The sequence below is a fragment of the Pan troglodytes genome, chromosome 15 (genome assembly GCF_028858775.2).
Source record: "Pan troglodytes isolate AG18354 chromosome 15, NHGRI_mPanTro3-v2.0_pri, whole genome shotgun sequence".
Classification (NCBI taxonomy): domain Eukaryota; kingdom Metazoa; phylum Chordata; class Mammalia; order Primates; family Hominidae; genus Pan; species Pan troglodytes.
This window is the reverse complement of record NC_072413.2, coordinates 102455221-102482605: the sequence shown is the minus strand read 5'-3', so window position 1 is coordinate 102482605 and position 27385 is coordinate 102455221. Positions and strand designations below refer to the sequence as shown.

Genomic DNA, 27385 nt, shown 5'->3' with positions numbered 1-27385 from the left:
CCAACAAAGTTTACCCATTTCCTCCTAACAGAAAGGTCTTGCACAGCATTACATGTATCTCTGGAAACCTTGCGGGTTTTTTCACTGTTAATGGAATCTTATATCACTTCTCTAACTTTTGCTAGTAATTTTTATGCTGAATTTATATCCTGCAATTCATTGAACTCTCTAGTTAATTCTAATAGCTGTCTAGATTATCTTGAATTTCCTCTTCAGAAATGTTCTGCACATAGTAATAGCTTAGTTTTTTTCCTTCCTAGACCCTATAACGATTTTTTTTCTTCTCACAATGTGCTTCCAGACTCTGTAGCCCAATGAGGCATAAAAATGGAGCTGATTTTAGAGCAGTGCTGAATTTTACAATTAAAGGTAATACTTTCTATAGGGTTTAATCATCTTTATCAGGATAAGGAAATTCTTTTGTATTCTTAGGTTAAGAGGTTGTTGTTCCCCTTAAATCATAAGTTAGTGTTTATCTTCTATAAGGTTTTAGTTCAGTAGTATTTTTTACCTGCATTAGTAGTTATCAGTATTATTATTTTACACACTCAGTGCTCCTTTAGATTTGCCTGTATTATCTTGCATTTTCTTTGCTCATCCAAGCTTCATGTATCTTATTCCATCTTCTCAGGTTCAATTTACTTTTGGTCAAAGTATACCTCTTAGTGTGGTGTTGTGTGCAGGTCTTCAGTGGGACAATCTCTCAGGATGTTTTGGTTCTAAAAGTCTTCATTTCATCCATTCTGTCAGTTCTCTTTTCACTCTGTTGATTGTTTCCTTTGGTGTGCTGAAGCTTTTTAGTTTTATATAATCCCATTTGTTTATGTTTGCTTTTGTTGCCTGTGCTTTGAGGTCTTATTCGTAAAATATTTCCCGAGACCAATGTTGTAAAGCATTTTCCCTGTGTTTTCTTCTAGTAGTTTTTATAGTTTCAGGTTTTACATTCAAGTCTTTGATCCATTTTGAGTTAACTTTTGCATAGGGTGAGAGATATTTGCCAACTATTCATCCAACAAGTGATTCATATCTAGAATATACGAAGAATTCAAACATCTCAACAGCAAAAGAAGAAAAAAAACAATTAAAGTGGGCAAATGATTTGAACAGATAGTTCTCAAAAGGACATGCAAATGGCAAACAAATATATGGAAAAAGTTCAATATCACTAATCATCAGATAAACGCAAATGAAAACCACAGTGAGGTATCATCTCACCCCAGTTGGAATGGCTACTGTCAAAATACAAAAAATAACAACTGGTGTAGAGCTGGAGAAAAGGAAATTCTTACACACTATAGGTGGGTACAGTCACGATAGAGAACAGTATAGAGTTTCCTCAAAAAAACAAAAATAGAACTAGCATATGACCTAGCAGTCCCACTGCTGGATAAATAGCCAAAGGAAAGAAAATCAGTACATCCAAGAGTTGTCCGCACTCCCTGTTTGTTGCAGCACTATTCACAATAGCCAAGCTATGGAGTCAACCCAAGTGTCCATCAACAGATGAATGGCTAAAGAAAATGTGATTTCACACACACACACACACACACACACACACACACACACAGAGAGAGAGAGAGAAATACTATTCAGCAGTAAAAAATGAAGTCTTGTCCTCCATGGCAACATGGATGAGCCTAGAGGACATGGTGTTAAATGAAATGAGCCAGGAACAGAAAGTTAAACATGTTCTCACTCATACGTAGAAGCTAAAAAGTTGATCTCATAAACAGTAATATTTTTTACCTACATTAGTAGTTGTCAGTATTATTATTTTACACACTCAGTGCTCTTTTAGATTTGCCTGTATTATCTTGCATTTTCTTTGCTCATCCAAGCTTCATGTATCTTATTCCATCCTCCTAGGTTCAATTATTACAGACTGGAAGGGGAAGGGAGATATAGGGAGATTTGTTAAAGGACACAAAATTGACAGGAGGAATAAGTTCTAATATTTTATATACTGTGGGATGACTATAGTCAGCAATATATATTTTCAAATAGCTAAAAGAGAGGGTGTTGAATGTTCCCAACACAAAAAACGATCAGTATTTTAGATGATAGATACACTAATTACCCTGATCTGATGACTATACATTGTATGTATAGAAACATCACTACATACCCCATAAATACACACAGTATTATGTGTGAATTTTTAAAAATAAGTAATTTTTAAATGCAGTCATTTTATACTATCTCTTGAACACTGTTCAGCAGGATATAGATTCCATATTGATGATTATTTTCATTAGCACTTAGAATATATTGTTCCATTGTGTGTGGTCATGATTGTTGCAATCGTAAGTTTGCTCTCAGTCTAATCCAAGTGTCTTTATAGTTATACGTTTTTAAAAAGTGTTTTTAGTGGTTATCTTTTTCTTTGATAATTTACAATTTAATTTTAATATTTCTTTTTAAAACAGTGTTATGAGGGATGATTGACATACAATAAACCGCACATATTGAAAGTGCAAAATTTGATGCATTTGATGTATGTTTATGCTTGTGAAACCATCACTACAGTTAAGATAATAAACATATCCATCACCCCAGTCTCTCCTTGTGCCCTTTGTAATCCTTCCCTGCAATTCTCCACCCTCAGCCTGTCCCCAGGCAACCACTGACATACTTTCAGTTATCATAGGTTAGTTTGCATTTTCTATAATTTTATATACCTGGAAGCATAGTGTATGTCCTCATACTTTTGTGGGGTCTGTCTTCTTTCCTTCAGCAAAATTATTTTAAGATTCATCCATGTTTTTGGCAGTATCAACAACCCATTTCTTTCTATGGCTGAAGAGTCTTCAATTTTATGAATACACGCAATTTGTTAATGCATTCACGAGTTGATGAACATTTGGATTGGTTCCAGCTTTTGGGTATTACAAATAAAGCTGTTATAAACATTTGCATACAAACCTTTATATAGACATATGCTTTTATTTCTCTAGGAGTAGAATGGCTGGATCATATGGCAGGTGTATTTAGCTGTTTAGTAAACTGCCAAACTGTTTTCCAAAGTGGTTGTGCCATTTTTACCTTCCCACCAGCAGTGTAGGAGGTTTCTAATTTCTCTACATCCTTGCCATCACTTGGTTTGCCAGTCTGTTTAATTTTACACATTCTGGCAGGTGTGTAGTGGTGTCACCTTGTGGTTTCAATTTGCATCTCTTTATTGAATAATGATATGAAGCATCTTTTCATGATCTTACTTGCCATCAATATTTCCGTTGGTGAAGTGTCTTTTCAAATCTTTTGTTACCCTTTTTATTGGATGTTTGAATTTTATTATTGAGGTTTGAGAGTTTTATACATTCTGCATAGAAGTCCTTTACAGATATGTGATTTAAAAATACATTCTCTTGATCTATGTCTTTTCATTCTCTTAGCAGTGTATTTTGAAGAGTGGAAGTTTTTAATTTTGATGAAATGCATATTATCAATTTGTTCTTTTGTGAATTATGCTTTTGATGTTGTATGCGAAGTCACAAAGATTTCTGCTCTCTTTTAAAAATTTTATAGTTTAAGGTCTATGATTCATTTGAATTAAAGTTTGTATATGCTGTGAGGTATGAATCAAAGTTCACTTTTTTGGGGATTCAGCATCATTTGTTGAAAAGACTATACTTTCTCCATCGAATTGTCTTTGTACTTTTGTCAAAAATCCATTGGCCATATATATGTGAGCCTATTTCTGGAAACTCTATGTGTTTCATTGATCTATTTGTCTATATTGTTTTAATATAGCTTTATATTTAGCCTTCAAATCAGATAAATAAGTCCTCCAACTTTGCTCTTCTTTTGCAAAGTTATTTTCTAGGTCCTTCATTTCTTTTCCATATAAAATGTGAAGTTCAATAATTGATTTTCATTTTAAAAATCCTTCTGGAATTTTGATTGAGATTCCATTGATCTATAACTCAACTTGGGAGAATTGATAGCTTAACAACTTCAAGTCTTCCTATCCATGAACATGGTACATGTTCCATTTAGTTAGGTCTTCTTTAATTTCTCTCAGCAATGTTTTGTAGTTTAAAATGTACAAGTCTTACACATGTTTTATTGGTTTATGGCTAACAATTTTATATTTGTTAATGGTATTGGAAATGATAACATTTTTAAAATTTCAATTTCTGATTGTTATATGTAAAAATACTATTAGTTTATGTATATTAATCTAGAACTCTGCCACTTTGCTAACTCACTTACTAGTTCTAGTGGCTTTTATTTCATGGATTCCATGGGCTGATCTACACAGATGATAAGGAAAGTGTTACTCTTTCCAATCTAGATGATTTATTTATTTTCCTTGCCTTATTTCATGAGATAGAACCTCCAGTACAATGTTTAATAAAAGTGGTGAGAGTAGATATCTTTACCTTGTTCTCAATTTTAGGAAGATATAGATTTTTGTTGTTGTTGTTGTTGTTTGTGTAGATGGCCTTTATTCTATGAGGACTTTTCATTTTTATCCGTGGTTTTCTGAGGGTTTTTAATCATGACTCAATGTTGGGTTTTATTAAGTGCTTTTTCTATTGAGATGATCATGTGCATTTTTCTTTTCAGTCCACTAATATGATAAAGTTCATTTATTGATTTTTGAATGTTAAATCAACTTTGTCTTCCTGAGGTAAACTACACTTTGTCATGATTTAGATAAACTAGATTTGCTAAAATTTTGGTAAGAATATTTTCATCATTGTTCATGAGGGATATTGGTCTCTGTTGCCGTTTCTTATATCTGTTTGATTTAGTAGGAAAGTAACATTCTCTTCATCGAATAAAAAAAGTACCTCTTCATTTTCTATTGTCTGGAAGGATTTGTGTAGAATTGTTATTTTTTCCTCAAATATTGTTAGACTTCACCATGAATACCACCTGGGCCTATAGTTTGCTTTGTCATTGGGATTTTAATTAAAAACTTGATTTAGTTAATAGATACTCATGTTATCTATTTCTTCTTGAGTGAACTTTGATAATTTATGGCTTCTAAGGAATTAGCTTATTTCATCTAAGTTATCAAATTTATTAGAAAAAAGTGGCTCACAATAGTCCATTGTTTCCTTATAATGACTGCAGAATATTTGGTGACACCCACCCTTTCATTCCTGATATTGGTAATTTGTGCCTTTTTACCTTTTTCTTTATCAACTGACTAGAAGTTTAACAATTTAATTGATTGTTTAAAATGATTAGCTTTTACTTTCTTGGATTTTTCTTATAATTTTTACTTTTCTCTTTCATTGATTTCCGTTCTTTTTATTATTTTCTTTTTCAGCTTACATGGTGTCTAATCTGCTCTTCTCTTTTCAGTTTCTTAAGTGAAAATGTAAGTCACTGATTTGAGACCTTTCTTTTTTGTTATAACATAGGTCCTTAGTGCTTAAATTTGCCTCCAAGCATACATTAGCTGCATCTCCCTGATTTTGATATGTTGTGTTTTCATTTTCAGCTCAAAGAACTTTCCAATTTCTCTTTTGATTTCTTATTTGAGAGATATGGTTTGGCTCTGTGTCCCCACCCAAATCTCGCCTTGAATTGCAGTTTCCATAGTCTCCAGGTGTCAAGGGTGGGACCAGGTGGAGGTAATTTAATTATGGGGGTGGTTCCCCCCATGGTGTTCTTTTGATAATAAGTGAGTCTCATGCAATCTGACTTTTTTTGGTGTGTTTTATTTTTTCAACAATTAATGTCCGCCCTTTAATCTCCGCAAGAGGGCTGGGCCCAGGCAGAACCCATCCCAGCACCCCCACCTACACTCAGAGACCAGCCCTGGGGGCCCAGGATCACCCAGCCGTTGGAGGGCCACACACAGGGTCCATTCCTTTCTTGCAGTCCCCCAGCTAGACCCTCTCCCCCAGTCCGGTGCTGTGGGCCCCGGAGCCTAGGTTCCTTCTGCCCTGGAGGTTGGGGAAGTCCTGGATCAGCAAGGGTGGGCTCGAGCGTCTTCTCCACTGTGTGCGTGTGTTGGGGGCATATGTAGATGTGTAATGAATGTGCGTGTGTACACGTAGATAAGGGTGAATTCTGCATGCGCTGGCTTCCTGAGATCTGCACAGGAAGTGGCTCTGTGACCCCCGCCTGGTCCGCAGGTATTATTTTTTCTGGGCCAGGAAGGCCCCACCGAGAATCAGGGCTATGGCTGCCACAGCCACATCTCCAGCCACCAGCAGGGGGTTCAAGTTCTCGCAGGAACAGGGACCTCGACCCCTAGGCCCCCGCTGGCAGCCTCGTCCTCCTCTGCCCCATCCCCAGGACCCTTGGGCTCCGGGGTTGCATCAGGACTGCTGGGCACCACGGGGGCTGTGGGGCTCGGCTTCAGGTTGCCGTGGTTGTTGAGAAGGACGGGGTTTGCCTTGGCCAGGGTCTTCTTGGCAGGCGCCATGGTGGGGGCTGCCAGTGGCTGCTGCTTCTCTGCCGGGGCTTCCTTCTTCCAGGGCTCAGTCAAGGGGGATTTCCCATCGGCTGCCGGGGGTACCTTGGCCTCGGTGGTGGCCTGGGGCACCTTGGTGTCGGGCTTGGGGCTGCTGGCCGATTTCCCTCTGGACTCCGTGGTGGGCAGGGTGTATGGGACAGGCAGGTGGCTGCAGCAGAGGGGCTCAGGACAGCTCGTCGCCCCTGGGCATTCTATGGACACGTCCTCCGGCCTAAACTGGATTGCGGGCTCCTCTGCAGGACGGCTGCGGCTGCAGACGCAGAGTAGAGCTCGGAAGTTTCCGCAATCTGATGGTTTTACAAGGATCTGGCATTTCTCCTGCTGACACTCATTCTCTCTCCTGCCGCCCTGTGAAGAGGTGCCTTCCACCATGACTGTAAGTTTCCTGAGGCCTCCCCAACCGTACAAAACTGTGAGTCAATTAAACCTCTTTATAAATTACCCAGTCACGGGTATTTCTTCATAGCAGCGTGAGAAAGGACTAACACATCAAGTCATGGGTTATTTAGAGGTGTGTGCTGTTCAGTTGCCAAATATTTTGAATTTCTAGATATCTTTCTGTCGTTGATTTCTAATTTAATTCCATTTTGGCTGAGAATTTGATTTGAATCTTGTCCATTTATTGAGACTTGTTTTATGGCCTAGAATATGGTCAATCTTGGTAAATGTTCTGTGTGTCCTTGAAAAGATTGTGTATTCTGCTGTTATTGGGTGGAGGACTCTATAAATGTCTGTTAGGTCAAGGTGATTGATGGTGTTGTTCAAGCCTCCTTTTTTTTTTTTGCCCATTTTCTATCTACATTTTTCTAATAATTACTGAGAATAGGGAGTTGACACCTCTAATTCTCAATTTATTTATTTCTACTTGCAGGGTGATCAGTTTTTGCTCCATGTATTTTGAATATATGTTATTATGTGGATACAATTTAGGATTATTATGCCCTCTTGATACATTGACCCTCTGTTATGAAATTACCTATCACTGATATTATTTGCCAGGAAATTTACTTATATTGTGATTAATATAGTCATTCCAGCTTTCTTTTGATCAGTATTCGCATGGTGCATTTTTTCCTAGCCTTTTGCACTTAATCTGTTTATAGTTTTACAGTTAAAGTGGGTTTCTTGTAGTTAGCATATAGTTGCTCTTGCCTTTTTGTCCCAACAAGACAATCTTTGCCTTTCAAGTATAGTATTTAGTTTTAATGTGATTATCGATGTGATGGGTTTAAATCTTCCGCTTTGTTGTTTTCTACTTGCTTTTTTCCCTCATCTGCTTTTATTTTCTTTCCTCTTTTTCCAACTTCTTTTGGATTAACTGAGTATTTATTATGATTTAGTTTTATCTTCTTTGTGGGCTCATTGGCTATACATCATTTTTGTGTGTGGGTGCTTTAGGTTTTATAGGATACATCTTTAGCTTATGTTCTACCTATAAGTAATATTACACCACTTCATGTGTAGCATAAAATTCCTATAACAGTAATAATCTAGTTCCCTTGTCCCAGGGTCTGTGTTCTTGAATTATACATTTTCTTTCTATACATGTGATAAGCCCCACAATGTTGTTATCACATTTCCTTTAGTCAATTATTTATGTGTTAAAGAACTTGACTATATTTTACGTGCATTCATGATTAAACCCACAAGTTTACCGCTCCTAGTGCTCTTTATTCATTTGAACAAATCTAGATTTCCATTTGCTATTATTTTTCTTCTGCATAAAGGACTTTATTTAACATTTCTTATAAGTCAGGTCTGACAGCAATGAATTCTCTTACCTCTCTTATGTCTCAAAAAGTCTTCATCTTGCTATAGTTTTTAAGGTTTTTTTTTCTGGGTATAGAATTCTAGACTGACAATTTGCTTTTCCCCTTTGTATTTTAAAGGTGTTTCTCCATTATCTTCTGGATTTTATTGTTTCTGATAAGAAATTGGTATCATTCTTACATTTGTTCTCTGTATATGTCTTTTTTTCTTTGCTTTTAAGGTTTTCCCTTGATTACTGGTTTTTGAATAACTTGATTGTGGTGTGCCTTGTTGGCGTTTCTTCATGTTTTACCTCTACCTGGGGTTTATTTAGCATCTTGAAAAAATTTCAGCCATTACTTTTCCAAATATTTTACATCCCCTACTTCTCCTTCAGGACTCCAATTATACATATATTAATCCATTTGTGGTTCTCCTGCAGGTCACTTTTTCTGTCTGTGTTTTATTGTGGAAAGTTTCTATTGCTATGTTTTTAAGTTCACAGATCTTTTCTGCCAATGTCAAATATCCTGTTAATCCCACTCAGTGCTTTTCCCATCACAAGAATTGCCGTTCTCGTCAGCTGAAGTTTTGTATCAATTTTTTTACGTCCTCCATGTTTCTCCTTAACCTGCTCATGCCTTCCTCTATCTTCTTTAACACATGGAACATACTTAAAATAGTTGTTTTAATTTCTTTCTCTACTAATTTGATCACGTGTTGTTTCTCAGTCTGTTTCTATGGATGGATTTTTTTCTTCTCATTTGACTGGTATTTTCCTGTTTCTGTGCATGCATGTCTGGTGACCTTGACAGGATGCCAGACGTTGTGATTTTTATGTTGTTGGTTGCTGGGTATTTTTTTTACTCCTGTAAACATGCTTGGACTTTGTTATGGGGCACTGTTAGTTTTACTATTTTGACTATTCTTTTTTGAGGCTTGTACGTCAGTTTTGATAGTTGGGACCACAGCAGCCTTTAGAGGAGAGCTAATTATGCCCCATCTGAGACATGCCCTGCCAAGTACTCTAATCGTGTTTTGTGTACTATGAGATTTTGCCATTCTGGCTGGTGGAAACGTGAGCTACTCCTAGCCCTGTGTCAACTGCAGAGATTTTCCTCCCTGTTCCTTTCTGGTGGGTCTTTCCCTGGTCTTGATGCCTTCTGCATATACATGTACTGACCAGGAAGGCTGTCAGGGAACTTGGTGCAGAATCTGGAGCTCTTTCTCTGTGCAGCTCTCTCCTTTCTATGCATTTTCTCCACCCAGATCCTCTGCTCCAGGATTCTAGATGCCTTACGCTCTGAACACTCAACTCTACTTCCTCAACTCAGGTAACCACTGGCTCTGGGCTGAGCCCTAAATACTCTCCAGGCAATAAGCTGACCATCACAGGCATCATCTCTTTCACTTCCTCTCTCAGGAGTCACTCTCCTGCACTGCCTGATTTTCAACATATCAACATCATTATTTTATGCATTTTACTTGGTGTCTTAGTTGTTTCAAATGGGAGGGTAAATCCAGTCTCTGCTACTCTAGCATGGCCAGAAGCAGAAGCAGAAGTCTGCCCTGTATAATATTTGCATTTTAGTGGAATGCTATTTATTTGTTTTCCATTTTAAAACTCAGCAAAGAGACAAAGCATGAAAGACTTCATTGTAACTACGAAACAGAACTGAGCACCATAAACCTTGTCCGTGTAGAGCAGAAGGACCACTCATGGGCCTCAGGAGCTGAGGGCCTCAACTTCCATAGTGAGGAGTGACCTTTTTTTCTGTCTAAAACTAAGAAATTGGGAAATGGAGGCTTGTGTTGTTTATTTAGAGTTTCTTAGGACTATTAACAGAAAGCTTAATAGCCAAAAGCGGAGCTGCCATATTCTGGGGTTGGCTCCCGAAGGCAAGTCTGTGTGTTCCTCGCCTCCTTCATGCCCGGTGCCTGGCACCTGAATGAGTGAATGAAAGAATGGATGGATAGGTGGGCGGGTGGTAGGTTTGAGGGAGCACAGAGGGAATGGCCTCTTTTGTCACTTACAGCCTTCTAAGTCCTGCTCTCAGAGGTCATCCTGCACAGTTCTATTCCTCCCACTGCGTCATCTGAACTGCTTTTAGAAGTGACACTTATCACTCACCTGTTACCCACGGAACCTGATGCTGAAGCCCAAGATAACCCAGCAGTCCCAGGCTCCTGGCAGGTTTGACTTGGAAGATATAGAGAGGTCATTGGGTCCAAGTCCTCCGTTTTTCTTTTTTTTTTTCTTTTTTTTAGATGACAACTTACTTTTATTGAACTTTGAGTGCACCAGGCATTTTGCTAAGCATGTTACATATTTAATCTCATTTGATCCTCAGAATAAATAATCTTTGGGGGTTGATATTATTATGCTCAATTTACCAAAAGGAACCTCAGGCATAGAGAGGTTCAGAAACTTGCTAAGATCACCAGCTAGTAAAACGTTCAGGCCAGGATTAGAACCTAGGTTAGTCTGACTGTAGCACCCCAGCCAGCTTTCAAATATAATGCTTTGCAGCCTGTACATTACATATGGTGGAGATGAAACAAGATTTTTCAAAGAAATAGAATAATTTGTGACTCATAGAATGTAGACTCAGATGCATGTTCAAGATCTTGTAGAAATTTGTGTGGTGTGAAGTGAGGTAGTAGGCAGATTTTAACACAATAATTCTGTGATCTTGAGCAAATTGATTAATATCTCTTTGCTTTAGTCTTATGATCTTTGAAATAATACCTTTAGCATTGTCCGTTTTTCATCCGGGAAAAATGAAGCCCGGGGTGGGAGGGCTCAGCCGAGCTCACACATAAGAAGTTGCAAAGCTCTTGCTCCCCAAAACCTTATTTAAGATTTCCTCCAAAGTTTTACCACAAAAGGAAGGGAACTGGACGGACCCGGAGAGGACCATCTGGTGACCCAGTCAGCCAGAGTTGGTGTGAGCACATGCATGCGTGTGCATGTAGGCACGTGAGTCTGCGCATGTGTACGTACATGTGTGCACATACAGCATTCTACTCAGATCCATGTCCTGGCCTTGCTTTGGGAGCCCTGGCAGGATTGCAAGGGCCTCTGCTGTAGACAGGGGCAGGTGTGGTGGAGACAAGGTGGAAGGAAGTGAGAACAGGCCAAGGCTCTCAGAACAGACACAGAACAGAGGTGAGGGATGATGGTCAGCGTGTCTGGCCATTGTTAGTCCCTTACAGGAACAAGAGGGCCCGGGCCTCCCTCACTACCTGCCCGTGGGAGCTGCAGAATTAACAACTTGACAGAGTGGGTGTGAACTCATTTTACTCCAATCTCACTGTGCCCGTTGAATAGACCAGACCCTGTAGCATTCCAAGGCAATCTCAGCTAGATACTGCAGATCAAACAAACAAACAAACCAAAGTCCTGCAAAGGACTCCAGAAGTCAGTCAAATCCAAATCACGGGGGGAGTCCAGGCTGAGTTTAGGGAGTGGAGGCAGGAGTGGATGGACAATGGACAGATGGCTGGGAGGTGCTAGCAAGCCTCCCAGCTGTGACTGCCCTGAGCCCCCATGCACTGCACAGTGGTGGCGAGGCAGGTACTGCCTACTTCCCGGGTTACTGAGGGTCCACGTCACTGAGTGAGAAGGAGGCATCATCCCTGGAAGCAGCTTTGGGAGCCCCCCTGGTATCAGTGAGGGTGTCAAAAAGGCCAGAGGGGTAGGAAGGGAAGGGGCCCCAAGCACAGCAGGGCATCCAGGGACATACAGGCCTGTGATAGGTTCAGACCTTCAAGAGGGAGCAGAGTGACATGCAGAACCAGGAGCATGGAGGGAGCTCAGGAGCCGGACAGGAGGCTGGACCTGCAGCGACCCGGAGCCAGCATCCCAGGGACAGCCGAAGAGAGCCAGAGCTGCTCCTGGAGGCCAGGGCTCCTGAATGAAGGAGTCTCGTTAGCCTCTGCAGGAAAGCCAAGGCCATGCAGGACCACTGGTCCGTTCGTTCATTTATTCACGTGCTCATCCACTCCTCACCCACTCATCTGTCACTCACTCACTCGTTTATTATCCTTCCCTCTCTCCACACACAGTCGGGAAAATGCTGCTTCTTGACCAGTCATCTGCCCGGCACTGTGCTAGCCACACATGGCTTTATTTCATCCTGGTCACAATTTTAAGGGAAGCTACAATAATCCTGCCATTTACAAATGTGGAAACCTAGGCTCGTGGTGCCAGCTGTTCTCCCCTCCCTCCAGCCCACCATCCCCCAGGACACAGATCCCAAGTGCTGGAACCCAATTGGAAGGTGCCTCCGTGGGTCTTAGCTTGCTCAGCAAGGCAGGATTATAACATTTAAAAGTCAAGATGGAAGCTCTTGGTGGTCCCAGAGGTGAGCTCTTTCCTAGAAGACTTGGTGCCAAGGCCTGGCTGAGGAGTGGTTAGAGTCTGTGTCTGCAGAGATCAACTGCCCTGGCCTGGGCCAGGGGATGGGGGTGCTGGCATCCCTGCATCTCCAATCCAGCAGAAGAGGGAGCAGGCAGTGCCCAGTGTGGAGAGAGGCACAGCGGACCTGGAAGACCTTCAAGGCCATGGCAGAGAAGAGATGCTGGATGCTTCCAGTCCCAAGTCCCGGGGGCTGCCCTGAGCCCACAGGGACCTCCTGCTGGTGTTGTGGGGAATCAAAGCAGGTGTCAAGGTGCCTAGGCAGGAAAGGGTTAAAGAAGGGCTGAAAAAAATGTAATTTACACACAAAAGTCTCTCTATCCTTCCCTCCAGACAACCCAAGGCTTGTGCAAACCAATCAATATTTAATGAAGACATTTCCCTCTGACGTGGAGGGAGGCAGGTGGTGGCCCGGCTTTCCTCTGCACAGGGAACAGACAGGAGCTCCAGTCTGCAGGGCCTTGATACACCTTTGGGGTTGATTCCTCTGGGCCAATGCCCGTCCCACTGTCTTGAAGGATGCCCCATCTCTCTGATCCTGGGTTCATTCTTCCCCCTTTCTCCCACACCCAGCTGCCTTGGAAATGGGAAGCTTCCTCCTTGTGCACTTGAACAGCCCAGGTGCCCACACCATGCCATGAGCACTCAGTACATACCTGCTGTGGGAATGTCGGAATGCGTGAGTGGGTAAGTAAGCGAGTGGGTGAATGTGCAAAGAATTGATGGAGTGAATGGGTGAGGGGATAAATGGGTGCATGGGGGAGTGGGTGAATGGGTGAGTGGCTGAATGAATGAGTGGGTGAATGGGTGAACAGGTGAACTGTTGAATGGGTAAGTGGTGAATGGGTGAGCAGGAGAAAGGGTGAATGGGTGAATGGGTGAGATGGTGAATGGGTGAGATAGTGAGTGAGTGAGTGGGTGAATGAGTGAATGGGTGAACAGGTAAATGAGTGAAGGAGTGAATCAGTGAATGGGTGAATGGGTGAATGAGTGAAGGAGTGAATGTGTGAATGGGTGAATAGGTGAATGGGTGAATAAGTGAAAGGGTGAGTGGGTGGGTAAATGAGTGAGTGGGTGAATGAGTGAGTGGGCGAGTGGGTGAGTGAGTGGGTGAGTGAGTGGGTGAATGAGTGAGTGGGCGAGTGGGTGAGTGAGTGGGTGAGTGAGTGGGTGAATAAGTGAGTGGGTGAATGAGTGAGTGGGTGAATGGGTGAATGAGTGAGTGGGTGAATGAGTGAGTGGGTGAATGGGTGAATGAGTGAGTGGATGAATGAGTGAGTGGATGAATGAGTGAATGGGTGAGTGAGGGAATGGGTGAGTGGGTGAATGAGTGAGTGAGTGGTGAATGGGTGAGTGATTGGGTGAGTGAGTGGGTTAGTGAGTGGGTGAATGGGTGAGTGAGTTGGTGAATGGGTGAATGAGTGAGTGGGCATGTGAGTGGGTGAGTGAGTGAGTGGGTGAGTGAGTGGGTGAATGGGTGAATGAGTGAGTGCGTGAATGGGTGAATGAGTGAGGGGGTGAATGGCTGAATGGGTGAGTGGGTGAATAGGTGAATGGGTGTGTGGGTGAGTGGCTGAGTGAACGGGTGAGTGGGTGAGTGAATGGGTGAGTGAGTGGGTGAATGAGTGAGTGAGTGGGTGAATGAGTTAGTGGGTGTGCAAGTGAGTGGGTGAGTGAATGAGTGAATGGGGAGTGGTGAATGGGTGAGTTAGTGGGTGAACGAGTGGGTGAAAGAGTGAGAGAGTGGGTGAGTGGGTGAATAGTGAGTGAGTGGGTGAATGAGTGAGGGGGTGAATGGTTGAATGAGTGAATGGGTGAGTGGTGAATGGGTGAGTGGGTGAGTGAGTGAGTGGGTGAGTGAGTGAATGAGTGGGTGAGTGGTGTGAATAAGTGGGTGAATGAGTGAGTGAGTGGGTGGGTGAGTGAGTAGGTGAGTGAGTGGGTGAATGAGTGCGTGGGTGAGTGGGTGAGTGGGTGAGTGAGTGGGTGAGTGAGTGGGTGGGTGGGTGAGTGAGTGGGTGAACGAATGAATGAGTGGGTGAATGAGTGGGTGGGTGGGTGAGTGAGTGGGTGAATGAGTGAGTGGGTGAGTGAGTCGGTGGGTGAATGAGTGAGTGGGCGAGTGGGTGAGTGAGTGAGTGGGTGGGTGGGTGCGTGAGTGGGTGAATGAGTGAATGGGTGAGTGAGCGAATGAGCAAGTGGGTGGGTGAGTGGGTGAGTGAGTGGGTGAGTGAGTGGGTGAATGAGTGAGTGAGTGGGTAGGTGGGTGAATGAGTGAGTGGGTGAGTGGGTGAGTGAGTGGGTGAGTGAGTGAGTGGGTGAGTGAGTGGGTAAGTGAGTGAGTGGGTGGATAAATGAGTGAGTGGGTGAGTGAGTGGGTCAGTGAGTGAGTGGGTGAATGAGTGGGTGGGTGGGTGAGTGAGTGGGTGAGTAAGTGAGTGGGTGAGTGAGTGGGTGAATGCTTTCTCAACTCCCACAGGTGCATGGTTCCAGCTGCCTGAGGACTCTCCCTGTGTGGATGCACCTTGCTAGCAGTTCAGTGTGAAATGCACTGATGTACTCATCAGCCACCAGAGGCCCAGACATCAGGCAGGTGTCCTGGCTGGTCAGCCACAGCCCCTCCTCCCCCAGGGCCCGGGCAAACCTGGTAAGGCCTCATCTACTCCAGGCCCCTGGGCTCTTCTCTAGGCCCTTGGGGGGATGAGACACGTCCCTGGCTCCTCTCCCTGCCCCCACTGCCACTTTGACCCACTGTGGAGGCTGCTTAGCTCCATGAAGCTCTGGGATCAGCCTCATGCCCCAGAAGTGAGTGATCTTGAGCCCCAGCCCCGAGCCCAGGGTTCCCTGCTTTGGAGACTGGAATTCTCAGGCCTTTCTTCCTCAAACACGGGACTTGCTGGAGCCACATGTGGGAGACTGGACAGGTCATCCTTGGCCTGGATCCCCACAGCGATGCCCAAGCTGGATGGGAAGTACACACAGCACGTACACCATGCACCACACACCACACATCCAGCAGCAGACGCTGCTGCAGAGGGAAGCAGAGGGCTCGAGGAGCAAGAGGGGAACGGGGGCATCGGCAGCGCCCCTCCAGGAGGTGCATTTGGCTGCAGCCTCGAGCAGGGCCAGGCTTGAAGGGGGTGGCACAGTGGAGTGTGGCGCGGAGTGAGGGAAGCCTGAGGCAGGGGGAGGCCTGCAGAGCCCTGCTGGGTGGGGAGGAGGAGGCTTCTGGAAGGACCAGATCTGCTCTGGAGGAGAGCAGCCTTCCAGCAGGTGAGGGGCAGGGGCTTCCAGACCAGCCTGAGCCTGCCCTGCTCTGCAGCTGCCACTGGGCCCCGGAAAGCAAGGGGCCTGCTGCCTGGGAAAGCCTCATTTGCAGGGAGGTGACCCTTAGGGTCCAGAGTGGGGAGGGCCGGAGTGGCTGGGCTGAGCTGTCCCCTGAGGACTCTCGTGGGGGACAGTGCTGGGGTGGCTGGCCTGGAATCAGGATCAGAACTCCTGGGTTCCCTGTAATGTGCTGAGACAGAGCCACGGCCGGGCCTCTGACTCTGGGGTGGGTGGGGCCCTCTGGGGCACCCCCTCGTTAAAAGTTAGTGCTGAGGCAGAGTCTTAAGTCAGAGCAGGCAGGGCTCCCCTGCAGGCAGGCAAATCACAGCCTCAGCCCAGTGATTAGGCACCACCTCTGTGGAAGGGTCCCAGAGCTGCCTGTGATCCCTCACCCTGCAGTCTGAGTAATTCCTGAATGACAACCATCCACACTCCCTCACCCGTGCGGATACTGCCGGAAGAGCCCTTGCCAGGCCTCTACAGCTGGGTCTTCCCAAATCCACCTTCCACGGCTAGTTCCATCCTGTCCTGGGGGCAGTGGGGGAAGGGCAGGCCAGGCTCTCATCCCTCACCATGGCTGCTCCCCGTCATTCACTCATTTGCTCTTTCATTCCCTCATCCCACTGCTGTTTTCAGATGCTTCTGGAGCACAGAGCTGGCCGTGTGGTTGGCTGGGAGCGGCAGATAAACCCATGCATGTTTTATGGAGGAGAAAACAGAAGTTCTGAGAGCTCACTTGCCCAAAGCCACAGGGTTGGAAGGCTTGTGTTCATCCCTGCTCCCAAGACTCGCCCGACTCTACGGCATTCCATAGCCCTGGCCTGAAACTCTGGTCGCCTCGTGCCCGGTGTAAGGGTGGGGACACTCCCAGGAGGGCTCGGAGGAGGCTTGGCTGGCCGTGTTCTGGGCCCTGCGTGATCCCAGGTTCTCCGACGGACCCCGGGGTGGCCGGGAGAAGCCGTATGTGCTGTGGACAGAGGTGTCTGCCCCCCAGCCCTGCCCAGGCCCAGGTCCTGCTCCTGTGCCTGGTGAGGGGGGGTTGCTGCCCAGTGCAGGCCTCACCTAGCAGTTCCTGGGCACTGGCTGAGGTCTGCTCCTGCTCCAAGTCCAGGGTGTCAGCCAAGCCTAGCCGGTGAGGGAGGCTGTGTGGCCTCGTGGGGTCGGGGCGGGTAGCTTCGAAGTGGTCAGCTGCTGCCTGCTGGGGCGGCTGGGGCTGGAGTCCTGCTCCTGGCTTTCCAGGATGCACAGGCTGGGCTTGGAGGAGCAAGGGGAGGCGGATGGAGGGCGGAAAGGAGCCCGGGGCCATGGCTCCCAACTCCTCTGAAAAGCCCGTGAGCTCGTTAGCATCCACTTTGCATTTTATCAAATCGCCATTTCTCACAGAAGAATCTGTCAGCCGCCAAAATTGCTGGCTGAAAGGGGCAGGAATGAAAAGATTCACCTTGAGGACATTCCTCTTTGTCAGGAGCAGAAAAGATTCCATTTGCCAGCCGGGAGAGGATTCCGGGTTCATTGATAGCAGTGTGCTGAGCTTCACAGGGAAGGGCTTCAGCAAATGGTCCTGCTTTTTCATGTGAAGCAAATTGTGGATAATGCGCCCTGCATTCTGTAATTACCAACATGAATAAAAGGGCCTTGGGCATTCACCGCGGAGTGGGAGCCTGTGTACCACCCAGGCATCCAGCAGACGGTGGGCCACGTGGTGTGGCCACTGCTGTCCTGCTGTCCTCCTGGCCTACCATCCTGCTGGCTGTTCCTCTCCAGCTGAGGCATCCTGGTGCCAGTGAGCCCTGAGCCCTCCGTCTCCAGCTGCTGCCCCATGCCCAGTGCCTGCCTGCTCAGCTCCCAACTCACCCGTGTCCTTCCTGTCTCTGCCCCAGCGAGGTTTGCTAAACCATGTCCATCCTCCAGCCCCTTGGAGCACCCTCCCCCAGGAAGCCTCCCTGGCCCACCATCCACTGGGCTGTCTCCCATGCTGTCTGGAGCCTCACTTGTGCCCGTTGTCCAGGGCCTCCACCCCCGGCAGGGGTCCAGCTCCATCTCCCTCTGTGCAGGCACCAGGTGACTCTGGGACTCAGCCCCTCCATCAATAAGGTGGACACCACCTTTGTGTTGCAGCTGGAAGGAAGGACAGGGCCCGGAATAGGGAATGGGCAGGGGTAGGGGAGCTAGGGACTCTGGCTCAGCCCCACCATGGATTTGTGGGTGTTGTGGGTGAATCTCTTCCAATCTCAATGCCTCAGTTTCCCCATCTGTCACTGAAGCCTTGTGTAATCAGAAAGGGATGGGTTGGTGGTAAAAATCCCAGAAAACACTACTCGAAACCCCACCATTCAGTTCCCACGTCTGTGGCATTAATGTCCTAGGCTGCCGTACCCAGGTGTAGGCACACTTTGTTTTATTCCTCTTCACTTTATTGCACGTTGCAGATACTGTATTTTTTTTTTTTTTTTTTTTTACAGATTGAGGGTTTGTGGCAGCCCTGTGTTGAACAAGTCAATCACAGCTGTTGTTCTAACAGCACGTTGCTCATGTCACATCTCTGTGTCATACTTTGGTAATTCTCACAACATTGCACGCTTTTTCATCATTACTGTATGTGATGGTGATCTGTGGTCAGTGATCTTCGATGTTACTAGTGTAACTGGGGAAACCATGGACCATGCCACATCTCTCACTTTAAATCAAAAGCTAGAAGTGATTCACCTCTGTGAGGAAGGCAGGTGGAGACCCCATGCAGGCCGAAAGCTGGGAGCTGCGCATCTGGTGCCGGTTGGCCAAGTTGTGAATGCCAAGGAAAAGTTCTATAAGGAAATTTTAAAAATTTTAAAAATGCTGATGTGGAGACAGCTCGAGTGGTCTGGATAGATCCAAGCAGCCATCACACTCCCCTTAAGCCAAAGCCTCACCCACAGCGAGGCCCTGATTCTCAGTTCTGTGAAGGCTGACAGAGATGAGGAAGCTGCAGAAGAAAAGCTGGAAGCTAGCAGAGGTTGGTTCTTGAGGCTTAACATGTGTCCTCAGAACATGAAAGTGCAGGGTGAAGCAGCAAATGCTGATGGAGAAGCTGCAGCGAGTTATCCAGAAGATCCAGCTCAGATCATCGACGAAGGTGGCTACACTAAACAACAGATTTTCAAAGCAGATGAAACAGCCTTCCATTGGAAGAAGATGCCATCTAGGACTTTCATAGCTAGAGAGGAGAAGTCGATGCCTGGCCTCAAATCTTCAAAGGGCAGGCTGCCTCTCTTGTTAGGAGTGAAGGCAGCTGGTGACTTTAAGTTGAAGCCAGTGCTCATTTACCATTCCTGAAATCCTAGGGCCCTTAAGAATTATGCAAAGTCGACTGTCTGTGTTCTGAAAATGGAACAACAAAGCCTGGATGACAGCACATCTGTTTACAGCACGATTGGCTGAATATTTTAAGCTCACCGTTGATACCTACTGCTCAGAAAAAAAAAAGGTTCCTTTCAAAATATGACTGGTCATTGACATGACCTGGTCACCCAAGAGCTCTGCCGGAGACTCACAGGAGACGAATGTTGTTTTCATGGCTGCTCACACGACATCCATCAGGCAGCCCATGCATCAAGGAGTCATTTCAACTTTCAAGTCTTACTATTTAAGAAATACATGTTGTAAGGCTGTAACTGCCATAGACAGTGATTCCTCTGATGGATCTGGGCAAAGTCAATGGAAAATCTTCAGAAAGGATTCTCCATTCTAGAAGCCATGAAGAATGGGAGGTTGAGATATCAACATTGACAGGAATTTAGAAGAAATGGATTCCAACTCGCATGGATGACTTTGAGGGTTCAAGACTTCAGGGAAGCAGGAACTGTACATGTGGTGGAAATAGCAAGAGAACTAGAATTAGAAGTGGAGCCTGAGGATGTGACTGAATTGCTGCAGTCTCATGAAGAAACTTGAATGGATGAAGAGTTGCTTTTTACGGATGAGAAAAGAAAGTGAACACTGTTGAAATGACAACAAAGGATTTAGAATATTCCATCAAAACTTAGTTGATGGAGCAGTGGCAAGGATTGGGAAGATTGACTCCACTGTCGAAAGAAGAACTACTGTGGATAAAATGCTGTCAACAGAATCGCACGCTACAGCAAAATCTTTCAGGAAAGGAAAAGTCTATTGATGAGGCCAGCTTCACTGTTGTCCTAAGAAATTGCCACAGCCACCCCAGGCTTCAGCACTCACCGCCTCCATCAGACAGCAGCCATCAACGTGGAGGCAAGACCCTCACCAGCAAAAGATGATTCACTGAAGGCACAGATGGTCGTTAGCATTGTTTGGCAATGAAGTGTATTTTAATTAAGGTAAGTACATTGTTTTTTAGACGATGCTATTGCACACTGAATAGACTATAGTACCGTGAAAATGTCACTTTTATATGTACTGGGAAACCAAAAAATTCATGTGACTCACCGTATTGTAAAACTCACTTTATTGCAGTGGTCTGGAATGGAACCCACAATATCTCTGAGGTTTGCCTGTACCAGAGCGTGGGTGGCTTAAACAACAGAGATTTTTTCTCTCAATGTTTTGAAGGCAGAAAGTCCAGGATCCAGGCATTGACAGGGCTGGGTCCTTCCGGGGCTGTGAGGGAGAACTTGTTCCACAGCTCTTGCCTCGTTTCTGGAGGTTTCTGGCCGTCTCTGGGGTCCACGGCTTGTGGAAACATCACCCCGACCCTTGCTCTCACCCCCTCGGTGTTCGCCCTGTGCACGTGTTTGTATCCAAATTCCTTCTTTTTATAAGGACAACCGTCACGTCCGATGAAGGGCCTGCCCTGCTCCAGGGTGACCTCATTTTTCTAATCACATCTGCAGTGACACTATTTCTAAATAAGATCACGTTCTGTGTACTGGGGATTCGGGCTTCGACATCCAAACTCCACCTGTAGCATCTGGAGCTGGTGGCTTGGGCTGCTCAGCCTCTGTGCTGGCATGTACCCCTGACACAGGTCACAGGGACACTTCACCCCTGCAACCCCTTTGCCATGGGATGGCCCATGCCAGGGGGACGGCTACCTGACTTGGGGGACGCAAACAAGGTGGGGGCTGGTCTGAGGCCAGAGTCTGCATCTGGGTGCCCCACCAAGGCTGTGTTCACACCTCTGAGAGCTGACCCACAAACTCACCTAGGACCCGGGGGCCTGCAGCCCTCAGGACCTGCCCCTGCCCTCCCCTCCCCTCTTTCTTTCCTTTGCTTTGCTTTCTTAGAGGATACAGAATGGATGTGGCTGGTGGGACACTCACGAGGGGCTTTTAGACACTGCCTAGTAAAAGAGCTTGGCGCTTGAGGGGGCTTGGTCAAGTCTTCATCCCCCACCTGTGGGGCACCCAACTGCCCTGGATCCCCTGCATCCCTTCACTGTGACCTTGGGCCTGGAGGGAGCAGACAGGCAGGCCTCACCTCCTGGGCTGGGTGCAAATTAAGTGCTGTGATGCCAGTGGAGCTGGCCCCTGGGGCTGGCCTGGGTGGTCAGGCCCCCCTTCCTTCCTCCTTCCCTGCCTCCCTCCCTCCTGCCCTTGGAAGAACAGCCTGGGCTCTCGCCCACCAGGGAAGACTTCTTTCTGTCTCTCTCTTTCTCTCTGCTGTGGTCTGGGGGCTTCCAGGGGTGGTCTCCTCACTGTGTGCTTAGCGTCTCCTCCCTGCCCACTCCCAGGCACTTTCTGTTGTGTTCCCATGGCTTGGGGCAGGGTGAGGGCACGGATGTGGCGTGTGGCCTTCCCAGTCAGCGCTGAATAATTAACAGCCAGGTAATGAAAGGCTCACTGGGTATTGATTGTGCCCTGGGGCCAGTGTGGGGAGGACTCATGTGTCCCAGCCCAGTGTCACCACCCACAGGCAGGCGGGAGGGCACCAGCTCAGAGGAACCTGAAGCCAGTGAAGAGCCCACAGGTGCCCACTGAGCAGCTGGCCAGGGCCCAGGAACCCCCCCTCTGCGATACCTGCCCCAGGAGTGCCCAGTCAGAGGGGAGAGGCCCAGGAGAGTGGGCGCTTACAGGAGATCCCCCTGCCTGACAGTCCTGGAAGGCTTCCAGGGCAGGTGGGGCTGGGCCTCCTGCAGCTGGGTGGGGCCGGCAGAGGTGGGCAGTGTGCCTTTAGGGCCCTGCAGCAGCTGGAGCCACCGCCTCATCCAGAGCCCCGCTGTTCAGAGCAGGGCTGCCTTCCCTCCATAATTAATTCATTGGGCCTCTGGCCCCTGTCTGGCTGCATCTCCACAAGGGAAGAAAGAGACCAGCCACCTCCCTCTCTGAGAGCAGCTTACACAGCAAGGCCCATCAGGCTGAGCCACAACCTGGGACCCTCACCCTGCCCCCGTGCTGTGCTGGCCTGGCCCTTGGGTTCACCCACCACTGGCTGCCTAACACCCTGTCCTCCAGGGGCTGGAGTCCGGCCCCTTTCTGGGAGCCCCCATTCCAGCCCCACAGGCAGTGTAGTAGCCAGTGCAGAGTCTGCACACGGCAGTCACCTGCCTCTCCCCTGGCCCTGGCGGGGTGACTCCCTGGGGTGTGGGGTGAGGACCACACGGCTCCTGTACCCGGGGCAGCCCCAAACTCCTTGCCTGGTGCTTCACCAGCCCCCAGCGTCTCCAGGTCTGATTGACTCATTATCTGCTCCATCGCCCTCCTTCCCACACCTAAGCTCTGATCCTGGGTGGGGGTCCAGCCTTGCCGTGTCTGAGGCCAGTGGAGACGGGCCTGGCACTGCCCAGCAGAGCACGCACGGCCATGCTGGAGCTCACCCCACAGGACGGAGAATGACACCAGCGCGGCTGCAGTAAGGACCAGGGGGTGCCCGGGAGGCTGGAGGCTAAGTAGGGCCCCTTGGTCCTGTGGTGGGAATGGGAACAGGGCCCTGGTGGGAGGGAAGTCCTGGGACAGAGCTTGGCCAGCCGGACACAGGCATGCAGTGGGAGGAGCTTGTGTCAGCAGTTCCTGGGGAAGCTTATAGTCAGCCCCCGGCACTTCTCCTGGCATGGCACGGAGAAAACAGGCCACTGCGGGGAGGCAGCCACCGGGCTAGGGGCTTGGCAGAGTGACCAGGCCCAGCTGTACACCTTTGCTGCCGTCCTGCTTCTCCATAACATCCTGTGTGGTTTCCTGCCCTGGCAGTCCTGGAGCCTTCACCCCGACTGCCCCAGGCCTGCCTCCCTCAGCTCCGCCCATCTGCAGGAGGCTCAGCTCCACCTCCCCCTGGAAGCCTGCCAGGACTACCGGGCCGGGCCAGAGGGCTTCCTGCGAGCGCCCACTCTCCTGGGCTTCCTCCCTCCTAGTGGGTGCTCCCCAGTGGACACGGATTCACTGTGCATCCCTGGACACCTCTGGAATGTCAGCTCTCCCAGCGCATTGTCCCAATTTGTGGGATGGACTGCAGGGTTGTTGGGAGGAATAGAATAGGGCCCACCACAGCCTGGGACCATCTGCACCAGCTGGGATCATAGCTTGGGGCAGATTTTCCTAGTTCTGGCAAGACTTGCTTGAGCACAGAGAGGTCAAGGAGGCTGCATGTCTTGGGGGTAGAGTGCAAAGGGCAGGGGCTGACCCTTCCCAGTTAGCGGGGGTCCTGGGGAGGAGCAGATGCTGGGCCATGGTTCCGTGGAAACAGGACTTTAGGGGAGCCAGGGCCCCGGGCCTACCCTCCCTTCTCACTGCTGGTGACCAGGCTCGGCTTGAGGATGGGCGTGGACACGCTGGCTGCCAGGGCGCCATGCCTGGCGCCTACCTTGGGCCTGCTCTGCTCTCCTATGACTGCCAGTGGCCCCAGCACAGGTGATGGAGGGAGTGGGACAGGGTCCTTCCCCAGCACCTGCCCTCAGGGTGGCTGGACTGCCTGATGACAGCCTGTACTGACCCTGTGGTGCTGGCAACCCCACAGGAGCCCTAGGCCCTGGCCAGCCAGGCCTTCTTGGGGCACGACGGGGCCAGGGCTGGCTCCAGGGAGCCACTCAGCTGTGGGGCGTGGGCCTCATTTTAGGGTTTCTCTTCCTCCCACTCCAAGGCACTGTGCCCACTAGTCACCCCTTGCTGGGCCTCCGGGGGTCACAGTGAGGCTGGGCCAGGTCCCCTGCCTGGAGCCCACCTCCCTGAGCACCCTGACTGCCCCACAGGAACCATGGTGGGACTTGCTTGCCGGTAGCCATCAAGTCAGCCCTGCGAAGTCTGATGTTTGGAAATGCCGCTCACAGGCCACCTGCCTGCTCTTGGAGGCCCCGTTACCAGGAAGGCCTTTCCCATTCTGCAGGTCTGGGCACGTCATGAGTGGGCCAGCACTCACACTGCCTCACAGTGAAGGGCACACAGCTGGGGACCCTGGAGTCCTCTGCTCCGGGAGGGGGTCCAAGCCCCTGAGACTCACCCTCTTCCGGGTAGTTCCTAGCCCTACAGCATGTTCCTGGCCAAGACTCCCACCTCCTGCCCTGCCCCTGGTCCTCCCTTGCACCCTGGGGGCCTCCTCACGTTGCTCCTGGGCACTGCCCTGGCAACCCCTGGTCTCCATCTTCCCTCAGTCCACCCCACACCTGCTGTCAGCATCAACTTCAAACACATTCCAGAGCCTACCCTTCTGCTCAAGGACCCGCCATGGCTCCCCATTGCTGTGGGGTCAGAATGCCTCTATTCAGTCCCCAGCCCTCTGTTTGGTTCCAAATGAGTGCCTGTGTGGGACTGCTCAGCCCCTCCCTGCATAGCCCATGGAACTCATACCTTCCTTTTGGAGTCCTTGGTCGCTGGGATCAGGGCACCCCTGAGCAGGTGGCCCTGGGGATGGAATAGGGTTGGCTGGAGGCACCACAGCAGCTAACACGGCCGGGGCTCCAACCTCCCACCCACCCCTTTCTGTGTGTTGAAGGATGGGGGTTGGTGAGATCCGCCTGGCTCCAATCCAACCCCTGCCACTGGCCAGCAGCCCTTCCAAAGCAGGGGCCCCCCACACCAGTCCAGAGGGCCATCCATGCTGGTCCCCACCTGCTCCAAAGGTGTGGGGAGGCCGGTGGCGGGTGGCGACAAGCAGGGGCACAGGGCACTAAAGCCCTGACCTTACATTAGCAGCCGTGAGACTTCTGTCAGCATCCCAAGCCCCTCGGGGACAGTGTGGGGCAGAGCATCCCAGGCCCCTCGGGGACAGTGTGGGCCAGGAAAGCTCAGGCTGGGAGACTCCAGGGGAAGGGATGAGCCCTGTGAACTCCCAGTAGCTCCAACCACACTCCCCGAGGCCCAGGAAACTTTGTTTCAGAAATCAGGTTCTGGGCTGGGTTTCAGAAATCAGGTTCTGGGCTGGGGACAGAAAGAATGCAGGACCCGGGCCTCCTGAGGTCACTTGTTACAGAGAAGACCCCTCCAGCTCCGGGGCGCCTGAGCCCGCTCTGTCTGCAGAGGGCAGCCACTCACTGCAGGCCCGGGCCCATGCGAGCCCTAGGCCGAGGCTCTGTGGCTGGTTCCCCCTCTGGAGGGCAGGAAGGCCGGGGCCTGAGCTCAGGCGGGGTGGCCCTGCACAGGGTCCCTCTAGACACCCTCAGGCCTTGCCTGAAGCTCACCCTCCAGGGAGGTAGCAGGGGCCACCTCAGGTGCCACAGGTGCTCTTGACAGAGACTGTCACCCTGGTCTCTCCGTGATCCTCAAAGGCTGGGGCCACTTCTGTGACGGGCAGCCCAGGGTGTGGTGACCGTGCCTAGCCCACTGTGAGCATCTGGGAGCTGGGGACTGGCGGGGTCCGGGGTGGCTGCCAGCTTGTGAAGGAGGGTTGGGCTGAGACCTGGCCCACAGGACCTCGCCGAGGAAGAGATACCACTGAAAACAGAACCCGTTAGCCCCGTGGGTCTAAAGTGGACCAGGGAAGTCTCGGGGACCCCGGCTATGCTCCTCAGAGCGGCTGTGAGTGGAGGTCGCCTCGGAGCGGAGCAGGCACAGGTGCCCCCAGGGCTGGCCCGACTGGCTGGAGGGGCTCCAGGAGCCCTGTGGATGCCATGATTGGAGGGGGCAGGCGCTGCCCTCTCTAGAGGGGCCGGCGTGGCAGGGACACTTTGCCACCACAGCAAACTCGATTTCTGACCATCTGTCCTCAGCACCTCCACAGGATGGAGGATGCGCTTCTGGTCCCAGTTGTGATTCCTTCTGTGTGGGCTAAGAGCTCCTTCTGCAGGCTCCAAGTCCAGGCTTCGCTCCAAACTGGGCACCACTGCTGTGCCCCACCTTCCTGAAGGCCACCTCACGGGTGTGGGCAGGTGGGCCAGGCTCGAGGCCCTCAAACAACGGGGCCGGGGCAACCACGGAAACCGGAGCATCAGCGCCTGTCCACAGTGCGGGGCCCATCTGGAGCAGCCGGCTCCCTGCCACCCCCGTGGGAAGGGGACCCGGGGCCTGCCAGTGCAGAGCCACCCTGAAGACGGCAGCTGCTGTGGACAAGCTCAGGGAGCCGCCAGGTGCTGCTGGGAGGGCTGGGACAGCCAGGTGCGCCTCGGGCCGCAGCTTGCAGATTAGGGGAGGTGAGGTGAGGGGGATGAGGAGGTGTGGGTGGTGCTTGAGCACCAGCCTCAGAGAGACCCTCCCGGCGGCCACGTCCTAGGCTGGGAAAGGGGTCTGTGCAGCGTTGTTTGCGTCCGTGTGTTCCGCGGGCTCCGGCCCCTTCAGGATCGGCCTCCCCACTGCTGGGCCAGGAGCGGGTTGGGCATCTCCAAGGATGTCCCCAGGGCTGACCCTTGGTGCTTCACAGACTCCGAGGCGCCTTGGTTGTGTCCCCAGCTCTGGGTCTCTCTGGTCCCTGGTCCCAGACCCTGGTGGGACCCAGGTGGTGACCCTGGCTGGGCTGGTAACCCTGGGTGACCCAGGGTGGTGACCCTGGCCAGAGCCCTGGTGGGCTGGCTGCTGTGGGTCCAAGGCAGGCCCTGCTGTCCACCAGCCTGGCCACAGAGTGCAGGTAAAATGGGGACGGTAGGTGTGGGGAGGCCCAGCCAGCCTGGCCAGATGCAGAGGGCCAGGCAAGTGGTTGCTCTCCGTGGCATGGGGACCCATTTCTCTTCGCTCCTTTCGGGCTTGGTGTGGCCCAGACCCTTCCTCAGGCCTCACCCCACTCTGACCCAACCTCAAGCTGGGGCCTGCCCCAGGGACCACCCTCCACATCGCTGGAGCGTGCAAGGACCATGCCCAGACTGAGCCCCTACCCCAGGATGGGCTACAAGGCCCTCTGGAGACATAGGGTGGCCAGAAGGGACCCCTGCCCGTCCCTGAGCCCAGGTCAAGGCTGTGCCCTGTGGGGGCAGCTCCAGAGCTGTGCCGGCTCCTCCCACAGACAGCAGGGAGAGGGCCTGGGCAGCTCCAGGTTTAGTGTGCAAACTGGAAGGCCAGGGCCCTTCTGGGGACCGGATGCTCACCTGAGCCCCTCCTTGGAGGAGGAAGCTCCTCGAGGAGCTGAGGTCTGGCTGTCCCGGCCCC

The 27385-nt window shown here is 49.8% G+C and overlaps 1 pseudogene; it reads right to left on the bottom strand.

Moving 5' to 3' along the window:
- Positions 1-6098: 6098 nt before the first annotated feature.
- On the bottom strand, positions 6099-17756 carry LOC134808337 (histone-lysine N-methyltransferase 2D-like; annotated as a pseudogene).
- Positions 17757-27385: the final 9629 nt, after the last annotated feature.